Genomic DNA, 14,978 nt, shown 5'->3' with positions numbered 1-14,978 from the left:
GTACTTAAGCCTAGCTCCTCGCTCACATCTAGCGCATTTGAGTCATCTCCCACCTAGCTCTACAAGTCGAGCTCTGTGCTCACACCCAACGCAACCGAGTCATCTCATGCCTAGTTCTACAAGTAGAGCCTCGCACTCGGCCTGAGCTTGCTCGACCCCTGGCGGCTGTGCCTGGCCCACGGTGAGTGAGCAAGCCAATTCCTATGCTCGGGGATTATCATCATTTCAGCAAACAGAAGACCAAGGATCAATTTTTGAGATTTATTTTTTCTGCAGGTAGCTTGATTTGAGGGTTCTTAAGGCCTTTTGTTGAGCAAGACGACTCTAAAGAGTCGCGCTGTAACTAAAATGGGTAAAAATAACTTAGGCCCAATATGGCATCCCAAGCCCGATCCACCACAAGAGGCATTAGGAAGCAAGTGGTAAAAAGGAGATGAGTGGACAAAGACTGAAAAGAGAAAAGAACAGTGTCAGAGGGAAGTGACAGAAAGGAAGGAAAAAGAGAGAGAAGTAGGGTTAGGCATGCAAGCTGGGTAGTGAAGTGACATAAAGCAACTATTGACAGGGGCATAAAAAAAGGGATTTGAGATCAAATATTAGGGGAATTCTAGGCGACAGAAGGCAAGAGTTTCTTCAACCTCTAGATGAAAGTTTCAACTTTATTTATTTCCAGATAGCAGTGTCACTGACCTTGTATGTACAATGAGTTATCAGAGACTATGAAATACTGTAAAATACACCATTTATAATGGGTTTTCCTACAAATGACATGTGGACGTAGGCCCTATACCGAATCACATAAATCTGTGTATCTCATTCTCCATTTATGTTTTGTTGTATTTATTTTCTATTTTCTGAAATAACATATGTATGGACATCGTACCGCCGCTCCGAATCAGAGTCAGGGACTTCAAATGACACTAGCCAAGGCCCGAATCATCACTGTGGATCAGAAATGACTTCTTCTCCCTTTCCAACCTATTCCTATAAAACAAGTCTTAAGACATGATCTAGTCCAAAATGAAAATGTTAATAGACAGAAGTAGGTACAATGGAAATGCATCTAAATTTCCATGTAAAAAATATTATATAATAAATCTCTATTTATTTATATCCTATTGTGATGACGCGGTATTATTCCACAAATCCAAACCCATTTCTATATTTGAATGCATTGGAGCCATATTCATTATTCATCTGGTTTAATTTAAACTGTAAAAACAATGAATTTCACCGTGAATATATGAAAAATACTCAGTGAAGCAAGGCCACCTACGCGGTTGCTTGTGAGAACTTGTTCGAGAAGAAATGGTTCAGAGCTTTTTGAACAAACTTTGGCATCTAAAATCAATGGTAGGGTTGTTCCTTAATTAATCCAAGCAGACATCCAACGACATGCATCAAAAACTAAGGTTTTAGTTACTTTTTTTTTTTTATTTACGTATTCTTTCTTGAATCTATTTTGGACCATAATGGGAGGGACCAATTTTGGGACATATGAGGAAACCCTCCATTTTCGCCCTAGGTGAATAGAATTGGCCCCATAAAACTTTATACTCTGTAATGTAATGTTAGGGCCAGAGAGTTGAAAATATACGTCTTTTGTAGCCACTAACACAAGAAAACTCAAGGAACAAAAATGTTAACATGCAGAGGGATCATGGTACAACAACAATGGTGTATTTTCAAGTAAATATCATTGGTAATTATAACACCCCGCATTTTAGTGTATTTTTACTAAAAGATTATTTTTATTTATTTAAATTTTATTCTCGTATTTTAAAATTGGTTGGATTTTTAATGAGTTTATTTCTATGATTTTAATTGGTGAAAATTAATTTTTATGTGTTTTCTTAATATTTATTTATTGTTGTGCATTTAAATTGTTTTTCATATTTAATTAATTACTGTGGGATTTAATTATTTCAATTTGACTTTACCATTACGTTTAAATTATTTTATTTAACTTGAGATTTTGAAATCATTTCCGTTGGATCATTTTTGTGACCCAAGTTATGAGGATTGGACCTCATTTCTTTTCCCTCCATTTTTCTTTCCTCTCATTTTCTTTTCTTTCTTTTCTTTTTTCTTTTTTCCTCCTTATTTCCCCCTCCCCGCACGCGCGACCCAGCTCCCTCTCTCTCCCTCTCTCTCCCCGTGTCCGTCACCTTCACCCAGACCGTCGCCGTCGCGTCGCCGTGCGCGACACCGCCCGGCCGACCAGCTCCCCCTCCCTCCGGCGACCTCAACCCTCAAATCCCAGCCCCTACCTCGCCGCCAGTAGCCTGCACGCACCCCACGAAGCCGCGGCACTCTTTCCGCCGCTGCGCCGCCGTCGCACCACCATTGGCCACTATCTTCACACCACTTCATCCTCGACCTCTTGGCAACCCATTGGACCCAACCCCAGCTCCGATCCGCCACCGGTGAAACTCCACCATCTACATTTCCGATTTGGGTATTTTGGTCTTCTACCGCCCATTGCGCCGCCACCCACGGTAAACCACCACCACCACTAGCTTCACCGACCTTCCTAGGCTCTACTCTATCAAATTTGAGTTTTCGTTTGTCACCGTTGAAAATTGGGTATCTGTGACCCACGGCCACAGTGTATTTTACACTGTTCGACAGCTATTTTTCCACTTCGAGCGCACCAGTGATCCTCGGAAAATTATTATATAGCATTGTAAGTATTTCTCCAAAGAACTTTCGTAATTTAAATGTATTTTTGCACTAACCCATTTCACTGTATTTTTGGCATGCCGGACTGAGTCCGAGGAGTTCGGGGGTCGGATGGATTTGTGATTGGAGTTGTTTGGTTGGTTTGGTTTATTTGGTTTGGTTGTTGATGAGTTGTTTTGATTGGATTTGTTGGGATTGGTTCTGGATGGATGTTGGATCAGTGTTGGTGCATGTTGATATCATTATTTCATGCATGATCATGTTTGTAAAGAAAACTGAATTTTCGTGTATTGCATTCATGTTCATGTGTTTATGAAAACTGGGTTTTCATGTGAGAATGGATTTTGGGTGCGTGTGTATCACGACCTCAAGCCGAGATGGGGTATTAACTCGGTGGAGCTCCTCTGGTTACTCGGGAGCGGAATATACTGAGTAACGTTCCCTACATTGTCGCCGGGCGACAATGGGATCGGACGAGATGGTCTCGTGCCGACTCTGTGGTCCTTCTGCTGGCGGGGACTAGAGGATGTCTGGCCACGTACTCGCTGAGCGCGGAACTGGGCATCGCTCGTTGCGTAGTGTGGGTGCTTGGCCATGTACGCGCTGGGCGCGGAACTGAGCACCGCTACGAAGCCAGGACGTGCGGATGGTCCATAGGGGAGGCCATGGTGCATATGAAATTAATGCATGGTGCATTTAAAATTAATGCACTATTTTCTGGGAAAATAGTGCGAGTTGGATTTCTGGGTAAATCATTTTCTGGGAAAATGTTTTACGGATATTTTGGGCCAAAATGGGATTTTGGCGTGTGTTGGAAAATTATCATTTTCGGGAAAAATGATGTCTTGTGGAAAAATGCATATTTTTCATGTGCATGCATGTTAGTTGCATTTAATGCATTTTATATTACGTTGTTATTTGGGGTCATACTTACCTGCGATACCATTTTGTGGTAACACAGATTTTGATGCAGATGAGGAGGAGGGCGAGCCTGAGAAGACGGCTCCGCCTGAGGAGTGATCTGGGATCACTCGTTTGTTTATTTAAAATTATTGCAATATATTTTATGGATGACTATATAACTGCTATTTAAATCTTTACTGATGTTTGATTGTAAATAAATTTTGGTACTTAGTTGACTATCTGCTGCGTTATTTTATTTGTACACTGTTGCATGTACACACACTGACACTTCGTTGGGATGTGTGACCGTATTGTCATCATCCCGACGTCACGATTCCCGTTCTTTTGTACGTGGGAGTCGGGGCGTCACAGTAATATGATGTGGTGAAGTACAAAATGAAATGGTACTGCATCAATCTGTGCATGATAGAAGAAAGGAAATGGGTGTGTAAGAAGGTGACAAAAAGTGTTTTTTCTGCAAGCATGCTAGCTTTTTTAACTTGACCAAACTAATAACTATACCTAGCAAATAGAGAGAAAATAGATGGGCATGCAAAAAAGTTGGATGAAACCAAATTGATGAAAGGGAAGCTAAAATTTGATGGTGCATGGAATAATTAAGGAAAGTAAAATTGGTGGAGTGGGTGTTGTGTTCCGCGATGAAGATGGTGGATTCTAAGCTGACATTATTGTTAATGCCAAAAATTTGCACAACAGACGGAAGGGAGGAAAGAATTATCCCTAGCCCACGAGACGATTCAGGCTTCGATAAAATGTTCTTCAAGTTTATCCATAACTTAAATAATAAATAAGTGAATAAGAGTAAATAAAAAGAGATACAAAGATTTACGTGGTTTGGCATAATGCCTACGTCCACGGGTTGTCTGGGGGTGAAATCCACTATAATGGGTGATTTTATAATCTCTCTTGACGTCACACATCTCACAATACAATAGGAGAAATTAGGGAAGATCCTTTGGAGTCGGAGTGAAGTTTCTGAGTAAGGAGCTTGTGGAGAGTCTATGGAGAGTTCGTATGATTTGTGGGGGATCTCATCATATATATAGAGGTCTATTTCTATGGTTGGGTCCAACTTGCCTTTTGGCCTTTTCCCTTTAGAAGTCTAAGTCCATTTCCTTTTAGGAGTCTGACTCCTCATTTCTCTGTTAGAAGTCTTTGTGTCTTTCCTCTTAGGAGTCTGAGTCAACTTGTCCTATCTTTGCATGGTTTTATCTCTTAACTTGATTCTCGGCTTTATCTCAAGACTAAATTGTAGGCTGCTGATTTGACCCTTACAGATACCCGCGATTCTTAAGGGCGATTTGCTGGAAGGCCTTGAGAATCTTCAAATCAATAATCTGCAGAATGAATTTTAAAAATTGGTCACTGGTTTGATGTTTGGTCTCTAGTTTTCTGTTTGTTTTGTGCTAAGCAGTGAGGAGCTCAGCTTACAGAGATAGGCGAGAGATGTACTCGACCGCATTAGGTGTGAGCGTGGAGCTCTGCTTTGGTGAGAGGTGTACTCAACCACAGTAGTAGTGAGCACAGGGCTTGGCTTTGAGTTTGTTTATTTGTGTAGATGTTTACTTGAGAGATTGTTTATTGTCAGTGAAGAGTGCATATTTCCATGATTGATTTTTTGTGTATATTTTTGTGATCATTTTTGCTTTTGTTGGTAGTAGTGGATTTTTTGCCTCCTTAGTGTAAATTGTTGTTGGTGTTCTTGTTTTGTTGTTTGTTGGTAGTGGTAGATTTTTTGCCCCTCAGTGTAAATTTTTGTTGGTGATCTCATTTTGTTGTTGGTGCTTGTTGGTAGTAACGCACGCTTAAGTGGTCAGGGAGCCAGTCGTCCCCCTGGATCCATCTTAGATGGTTGCTAAGCTCGTCGACACGTTCCTAAAGGACACCCCCGAGGCGGTTGTAGATTCTAGTGGCTCGTTCCCAAAGGTAACCACTTGATGCGGTTGTAACAAGAGTATAAACACTAGGCATTTATTGGAGAAGATGTTGTACTTGTACTGTTTTTCATGAGAGAGGTTGGGCAGTCTAGAGAGTTGCCCACATGTTAGGCACCTAGGAGGTCGGGCGGTCCCTAACCTTTCCTGCCTGTTGATTTGCAACTCGAGTATGTACTCGACCTTTGGTGGCTAACTGTAGTGGTCGAGCGGTCCCTAACCTTTCTCGCCTGCTGATTTGCACTGCGAGTGTGTACTCGACCTTTGATGGCTAACCGTTGAGTAGGTCGTGGGGTCTTTTGACCTCCACGCCCTTGTTGGTTACCCCCCAAGTGTATACTCGTCCTTTGGTGACTAACTGTTGGGTGCACCGCGAATGTGTACCTGACCTTTGGTTGCTAACTGTTGAGCGGGTCATGGGGTCTTCTGACCTCCACACCCTTGTTAGTTGCCCCACGAGTGTATACTCGTCCTTTGGTGGCTAACTGTTGAGAAGGTGCTCGACATTGTTGTGGCGGGAGGCTGAATTCGACCATCCCGAGAGGTTTTCACTTGAAACCAAATAGGTTAGCCTGATACAAATTACAAGTTTGAGATTTGTAAACCTGAGCCATTCCTCTAAAGTGTGATGAAGGCTGGTGACACATGGGCAATGCCCGTGGGTAGTCATGCTTTGGCATTGATGAAGGCCTCCATAGGCCTTGATAGAACCACATATGCTTTCCACGGAGACCTTAATCTAGTTGCATGGTGGAGATGTTAGTTCTATTGCTCACCATGAGGCATTGGTCTAGTTGCTCGCCGAAGGCGTTGGTCTTGTTGCTCGCCGAAGGCGTTGGTCTTGTTGCTCGCCGAAGGCGTTGGTCTTGTTGCTCGCCTACGGGTGTTTGTCTTGTTGCTCGCCTAAGGGCACGGGTCTTTTTTCCCTCCAAGGGGCACGAGTCTTGTTGCTCACCAAAGGGCGTTGGCCTAGTTGCTGGCCAAGGGGCGTTGACCTTGTTGCTCGCCGAGGGGCATTGGCCTTGTACGATGGACTACTGAGTTGCTGGCAAGGTGGTGCCATTGTGGCGAGGAGCGCGGCGATGGTGGCTAAGAGCTCCCATGGCGTGTAGTAGCCTTTTGACCCGTGGCAAGGAGGTTTGCAGCAGGTGGAGTTTCCATGGTCGAGGACAACCACAATAGAGATAGGGCTTACCAGCAAGTTGGGCGGTGGCCGCTAGGGGCTTCATTGGTTCACGACAATAAGGAACTGTCGGGAGGAGCTTTCATGGCCAAGGACCAAGAGTTGTGTGAGTCTTACGGTGGTGTGCTGTTGTGACAATTACACGGAGCTTTACGGAAGATCCGCCTGGTGGGCGAGGATCACCGTAAGGCGACATAAGGCGTCGGAGGTTCGTGGCATTGCCGTGGGTGGCACTACGAGCTCGCAGTTCGGCTAGGCTGGAGAGCACGTTGTGGTCGACATTGAGCAGCTCCAGCAATGAGCTTTGGTGGTTGTGGCAAAGATTGACGGCTAGCAGAGCCTCCATGGCTGGGAGGACCTTCTTGACAGTGGCAAGAAGGGACGATTAGAGAGGTGGCAACTACTGGTGGTCTGCAGCTCACGACTGTCTGGACGTGGTTCTTCCCATCTACTATTGGGACGACTAACGACTGGCAGCGAGGATTCCGGCAGAAGAGCTTTAGTGGTCGAGCTCCTTCTTGAAGGTGGTAGAAAGCGTCGACTGGTCAAGTGGAGGTTGTTGGCAGCCTCTCTAAGCTCTCGATCCTCTAACAGCTCCTCCCCATTTGTTATGCGGTCTCCGGCAGCGAGGAAATGGTGGGAAATCCCCATCGGGGCTCCGTTTGGCTATCCGGCTGGGCGCGGGTCACGCCATGCAAGGGAAGGTGGTAGGCAGCAAGCCCACCACGTTAAATGCATGGGTGCACCTCAGCGTGTACCCTCTATGCTTGTTGTGCATGGCATGCACAGTGCATGCCATTCAACCTAGTATTTTCTTCCCTATGTACAATAAAAAGTCGAGTGGAAATACCAATGACAAGTTAAAAGTCAAGGGGAAACTTATCTGCATCTTCAAAGACAATCTCATAAGCAAAGAATCATCCTACTCCCCATTCCGGTTCGAAGAATAATAAATCGATCCCACAGACGGTGCGAACTATTAAAGCCAAAAATTTGCACAATAGACCATAATGGAGGAAAGAATTATCCCCAGCCCACGAGACGATCCAGGCTTCGATACGATATTCTTCGCGTTCATCCATAACGTAAATAATAAATAAACGAATAAAAGTAAATAAAGAGAGACACAAAGATTTATGTGGTTCGGCATAATGCCTACATCCACGAGTTGTTTAAGGGCGAAATCCACTATAATGAATGATTTTACAATCTCTCATGACCTCACAAATCTCACAATACAATAAAAGAAAATTAGGAAAGATCCTTTGGAGTCATAGTCGATTTTCTAAGTAGAGAGCTTGCGGAAAGTCTATGGAGAGTTCGTCTGATTTGTGGGGGATCTTCTCATTTATATAGAGGTCTATTTTCTTGGTTGGGTCCAACTTACCTTGTGGCCTTTTCTTTTTAGAAGTCTGAGTCTCTTTCATTTTATGAGTTTGAGTCATCCTTTCTCTGTTAGAAGTATGTGTGTCTTTCCTCTTAAGAGTCTAAATTTCTTTCCTTTTAGGAATCTGAGTGAGCTTGTCTTATTTCTTCATGGCTTTATCTCTTAACTTGAATTTTGGCCTTCTCTCAAGGCAAAATTGTAGCCTGCTGATTTGACCCCTACAATTGTAAAGGTAGTTTCAGAATGTAGTAAATGCCAAATTCACTGAGATTTAACAAGGATAGGACAGCCCACAAAACTAACAAACAAACAAAAACAAAGCGAGAAAGAAATAAAACAAATCAGGAAGGACACGTTTTGGAACCTCAACTGAGAGTACTAGCAGCCGGCTTCCTATACACACTTATTCTTCAAATTTTGGCAATTTATGTGGGGGAAATTCTCATTTCCTCCTCCCATCTGATTCCTTATTTTAGGGTTTCACTTTACGTTATGTACAATATTTCCCCATCAATGGGAAACCACTCTACATGCCTTTTCTCATTTTTAATTATTTTCGAGTGCCCCTCTCTCTCTTCCCCTCCCGCGGCTTCAATGTCCCTCCCGTGAAAGAACAATGATCGTCTCTCTCACACTCTCCCCTTACGCAGCAGACCCTTTGCCATTTTTATGAAATAGGTAAAATTTTCTCTCATGAAGGTTGAAAAACCACATATTTTGGTTTCATCTCTCACAAACTCACACACATAGTCCATGTCTCTTCTTCATGCCGTCAGCTCTAAGATAAATTTTGTGCTTACAGTTCATTTCTGCTCTACCATTTTGGGCTCTATAATTGTTGAATGTTGAGGTTGATCTCGATGACCCTAGCCCACTATTACAGATTGGTTTCTATGTATGCTTTCCTAGGGTTTCTAATGGCAATTTGTGAGTAGGTTTTGAAAAAAAATTTGTATAATCAGTGACCAAATTTTAGTTTTTTTATTTGTATTTTGTCAAATTGATGTGTTCTTCTATTCAATCTAGTTTTACCATTTCAGTGTACTACGAATTTGACATGCCATTTGTTTCACTATCAATGATGAATCCATATAGATTTTGGTTCTTTTTTATTTCTGTTTTGTGAAATTGATGTGTTATACTATTCAATCTACCTTTGCCATTTAAGTGTGCTACGAAATTGACATTTTGCTTTGTTTCACTAGGGCTGAACATTTGTAACAAATTCAATGAGGCTATTGTTAGGGCTATGTATGTAACAAGGCTGTGATGATGGTTAGGTTGTAGTTAGGCTCTGATGATGTTAAATTGAATATGATAATTGTGTAAAACCACAATTTCTATGAATGGGGCGAGCTCGATATGTCAGGGTAACCCGGATGGTCATAAAGGCAACCGTGTTGTAGCCATTCAAATTTGTGTTATGTTTGAGCCAGATGCCAAAATAAAATGACCATTCTGAGCCTCCTCTTAAAATTTCTTTTTCCACTGTTATGTAATTTATATGGTTTTGTGCTATGATTTAGCCATGCTATCAGTTCTATTGGTTGGATTAATTTGCCATTTTGGATTATTTGGATTAATTGGTTGGACTCATTTGCCATTTTCTCTACTCTATGAATACATCCATTTATTTCTGGTCCGGCTCCCTATACACACTTATTCTCCAGATTTTGGCAACCAATAGAATTGGCATCCAGCTCCCTATACACACTTATTTTCCCCCAAATAAATTGCAATAATTTGGTTGTTCTATTATTTAGTTCTGTTGGTTGGATTACTTTGCCATTGCTTTCTAGTCTGTTATTAAGATAAATTGGTTGGGTTCATTTGCCATTTTCTCTACTCTGTTAATGCATCCATTTATACTTGGTTGAATTATTTACTACCTTTTAGAGAAACTTGTTAGGTCGTGATACCATTGTCTTTTGTGATAGGAAATGTATATTTCCCTTGAATGTTTTTCTTGTTTGGTATGATTTTGGTTGTGTATCTCCCTCGACTATGATGATAACAAAATTGAGTGGAAACACGAGAAATTTGTAACATAATCCATGGCTGGGTAACTCGGATGGCCAATCACAAAGGCAACCGGTATGTTTGGGGCCTTCGCAAGAGAAAGTTGAGTATCAATAACAGAAATGCTCACTATTTATCTATGAACTTGAAGCAAAACAAAAGCAACACTACCCAATGCAAGGGTTAAGTAGTAGTACTAGTAATATCTCATGCTCAGGAAACTATTGTCAAAATGAATACCCAGGAAACTAGTAATATCTCACGCTCATGCTCAAGATTATGCTGAGATGTACTAAACTTTTGGGCCCGATCTATGGACATTTTTAGTAGTTGTAATTATAATATAATTTTATTGTTCGCACTCCATGTTTATGTTTTGGAGCTACTGTGAATGGGCAATAGTAGTACTTGTACGTAGAATTGAAAAATATTATGGATGTATTTTACCTCTTTTCAATTTTGTATTTTAGTTATTGAAAATGAATCCATAGTTTATAAAGTGTGTAATTTTTCTTAACGTAGTAGTTAAAAGCATATTTATCTATTCCTTTCCTTCGGGTGTGCCTAAATATTAGATCATCTCAATCATCATTAGATCAAAAGGAAAACAATAATCTTGTTTTTTATTTATCCATTACAAATAAAATACCGTTGGAAAAGACGAATTTTTATTATATGTAAAATCGTAATAATTTCAAAACTATTCTCGTATCGGGATAAAAAATAAGTTTCGTGTTTAAAATTTACGTAAAAGCTAATATTGCTCAACATAGAAAAGACACAAAAGAGTAAGTAGTTAAGATTGTAAATGGAAACGAGAAAAAATAATAATAAAAGAAGAATAGAGAAATATTATTTTAATAGAATGGAGAAAGTATAGGAAATGAGATGTAGGATGCTATTGAAATATTAATAAAATTTAGTATAAAGTTTTAGGAATTATGTATTTTAGCTAAAATTTAGGGAATTTTATAGGGAATGGGATGTGAGTGCTCTAAAGTCTTAATATGAGTTACATGTAATATTTAAAACAAAAACTTTATGTACAGTCACTTTTCCATACTCCTTGCGCACTCTATTAATGTGATTAGCTGCGTCACTTTTTTCATATAAAATAATTGTTTTGACCGATCACATAGGTGAAGTGTGTAAGAAGTACGCAAAAATGACTCTATGTAGCAGAATACTATTTAAAAGGTCCTAACTACTGGTGGGCTTCGACTCCAATGGAGTCGGGCTGCCCACCTTCGACCTCCGACTCCAACTAGGGTCGGAGGTCAAAAGCTAGTCCGACTCCAACTCCAATCAGAGTCGGAGCTCGGATCTCCGATCGGAGTGAAATGAGCTTCCAACTACGGGGCCCCAGTTGCCATACTCAGATTGGGTCTGGGCCGTGGGCCTAATATCCAAGGTCCAATCTTAAAATTTAGCTTGGCCCACTCCTATTTAAAAATCTTTAAAAAAACAAAATAATGTAAAAAAATAATTAAAAAGTTCTAAAATATTGTAAAAAATAAGTTAAAAAACTAAAATTTAATTACAATGACTAAATCAAACTACAAATCGCAAATGATAAAATTAAATTTAAAACTATAAATCACAATAAATTTAAATGTACAGCACCAAAGTAAATTGAAATATGAAATAGCCACAATCCCCCGCATCAGTTTTGACAGCTCATGCATTTGAGTCGATAACTCGATAATGATTTCCTATTTTCCTGCAAAGGGTTTTATTGATCAGATGCACTATTTTTTCTTTAATCATTTAACTATAGACTTCCAAACCATTAATCAAATGATATATGACATAAAACACATTATGAACTCACCTCCACATCTAACTCTAACGAGTTTTGCATGATGGTAATCATGGTATTGAGTTTCTCACCGATAAAGGGGTCATTCCACGGTGCGTCCGTCTTGAGCTAATAATCTGTGTGATGTTCGCTCGAGCCACACTAGAGCGAAGGCTCGATCGAACAATCTATGTAACGTTCGCTCGAGCGAAAGTCACCTGGAACAAAAACAACCGATTTTTCCAAAACCTAAATCCCTCAAATTTTAGATTTAACAGCCTAAACACCAAAATCATTGAAATGAAAACCACCAATCATTGAAATGAACAAAAAATTATAAACATTTCACAAAGGGAGGAGGAGGAATAACAAATCACAAATTACATTTTTAAAATTTGAGGAGGAACAACAAATCTATTCAAGGATGAACAACAAATCATTCTTACAATTTGTGATGAACTCTGGAAGATGGTTCGCGACAGCTTCAGGTGATGACGAATGGTGGGGGAGGTGAACTCATGTGATTGTGGAGACAAAGGGATTGTTGTAGTGTTGTGAGAAAGTGAGGGGGAAGAAAAGGGTCCTGCTTTTTGGACCCCCTTCTTCTTCATGAAATGACGTCGTTCCCCTTAAGTGAAACGACGTCGTTTAGTTACACTTACCTGACCAAAATGTCCCCTGTTTTCGACTACTGGACTCTAAATTTTGCCAACTCCGACTGCATCAGAGTCGAAACCCTAACAGAATTTGACCAAAGTCAGAATCTTGGAAATTTTGCCCATCCTAGTCCTAACCCCATCTTATTCTCCATTTAAAAAGATTCTTTATCTTAGATGAAATCCATTTTAAGCTTTTAGGTGTTAAGTACTAATTAAAATAATTTTTGAGCGTTTATTATTAATATTTTCTTTTCCCATGTTCTCAATTTTGTGACTTTGATCCTTATATTTGTCAATTTCTTGGATCATAATTTTCTCTCTATTAACTTCTCTTAATGACAAATTTGTCATGTGGCACTAATGAAATCTATAGGTTAAGGGTTAAGGGAGCGGTCTCACCACAACTCATACTTAATTGGCAAAAGGGCACCGCCCTTGATCCAAGGGGTGGTCTTACCACCATTTTACGGTTAGTTTGTTATGAACTCACTTCTGATACCTTCTTTTTTCTGTTTGTTTATGTATTTAGGATGTAAACTAGAAAGAGAAATGTCGTAGGAGGAAGAAGAAGGATGTCACACAAGCTGTTTGATGAAATGGCTCAAAGGCCAGAAAATAGTATTGTCAATAGGGTTCTTCGAAGGAATCCCTTAACCTCCAAATTCCACTACAGAAATATTATTTTTGATGCCTTACAGATTTCCCATTGTTTTCCTTTTATTCATTCCACTTCAGACATGTAACTAACTCTTCTATTTGCTAAACTGACTAGACTTGACTCAATGGAAATAACATATTAATTAAACGCACCATTTAGATTTCAGCACCAAATGTTACGTCTAACTTGGACCCAACTAAACCCAATACCCCAAAACGCACCGTTTGAAGTCTTTAATCCTCAAATGGTGCATCTTACACTTACTAGTCCCGACCCATATGACTAATCAAGACGTTGCGTAGCCTTCTTTTGTAACTTGTCCTCTACGCACCGTTTCACTTCAGTCCTTCACACATCTTCACACACGACGTCGTTTCCACTTCACACTTATTTCACTTCACTTACTCGACTTCTTCTAATCTCCAGCTTCTTCTTCTTCTTCTCTATTAGAGTTCTAGCCACCAGAGTCATGAAAAAGTCCCTCCCATTACAACACCTTGCCCATAAGTACCTTGGTGATGGCATTGTCTCCTTGCCTTTTCATGTGCCTGTCAAGGATATGCTTTGGCACCAACTTCACTTCAACCATCTGATCCGTGGGTGGCAGGGAGGGAAAAACTTGGACTTAAGACCCAAGCTTTTTCTTCAAGCATGATACATGGAACGTTAGGTGGATCCTTGAGGACTCGGGAAGCTTCAATCGGTAAGCTACTAAACCTACTCTCTTCTCTATTTGGAAAGGCACATTATATCTGGGGGCTAATTTCAAATTGTGTCTCAGTGCGATGCTTTTCTGTCTATAAGGTTGCAGTTTTAAATAAACCCAGTCGTCCACTTCAAATACTCTCTTTGCTCTCTTTTTATCTGCATATTGCTTCATACGGTTTTGTGCTTCTCTAAGATTGTTTTTTTAATAATTGAATCACTTGGTCTTTGATCCTTAAGACTTGATATGCCGTAGCATTATTGCTAGTTCTAGGGACATAGGACAATAGAGTTGGAGGGGTGCCCATACACTGCTTCAAGAGGGGGTCATTTTTGTCGAAGTGTGATATGTGGTGTTGTACCACCATTCGACTATAGACAGCCACTGTGACCATGTCTTAGGTTTAACCCCTACGTAGCACCTCAGATAGCATTTCAGACTCTTATTGAGAGCTTCAGTTTGGGGGTAGTAGGCTGAGCTGAAGTCTAGGGAATACCCTTGGGAGTGAAATAGTGTTTGCCAAAAAGAACTTAAGAAAATGGGGTCCCTATCTGACACCACAGACCTAGGGAACCCATGCAGCTTGAACACATTTATCATAAACTCCTCTGCTAATGTTTGGGCAATGTAGGGATGGGCTAGGTCTACAATATGGGCATACTTTGAAAAATGATCCACCACCACTAAAATGACATTGAACCCCTTAGAATTAGGTAACCCCTCAATGAAATCAAGGGCTATATCAGTCCAGGGCTGATTAGGAAGGGGTAAAGGTTACAGCAACCCCACTGGATGTGTAGTCTCATACTTCACAGCCTGATAAGTCTCACACTCCCTAACCACCTGCTTAATATCTTTCTTCATTCCCTTCCAATAGAAGTCACGTTTAGCCCTTTGATAAGTCTTTAGGTACCTTGAGTGGCCAGCTTGTGGATTGTTGTGAATGTACTGAAGTACCTTCTTTTTAAAATCTGAATCAGGAGCCAATACTAATCTTCCCTTTTTTATAATCATTCCTTGTTGTAAGG

Source organism: Juglans microcarpa x Juglans regia, chromosome 3D, assembly GCF_004785595.1.
Source record: "Juglans microcarpa x Juglans regia isolate MS1-56 chromosome 3D, Jm3101_v1.0, whole genome shotgun sequence".
Classification (NCBI taxonomy): Eukaryota; Viridiplantae; Streptophyta; class Magnoliopsida; order Fagales; family Juglandaceae; genus Juglans; species Juglans microcarpa x Juglans regia.
This window is presented reverse-complemented; position numbering follows the sequence as displayed.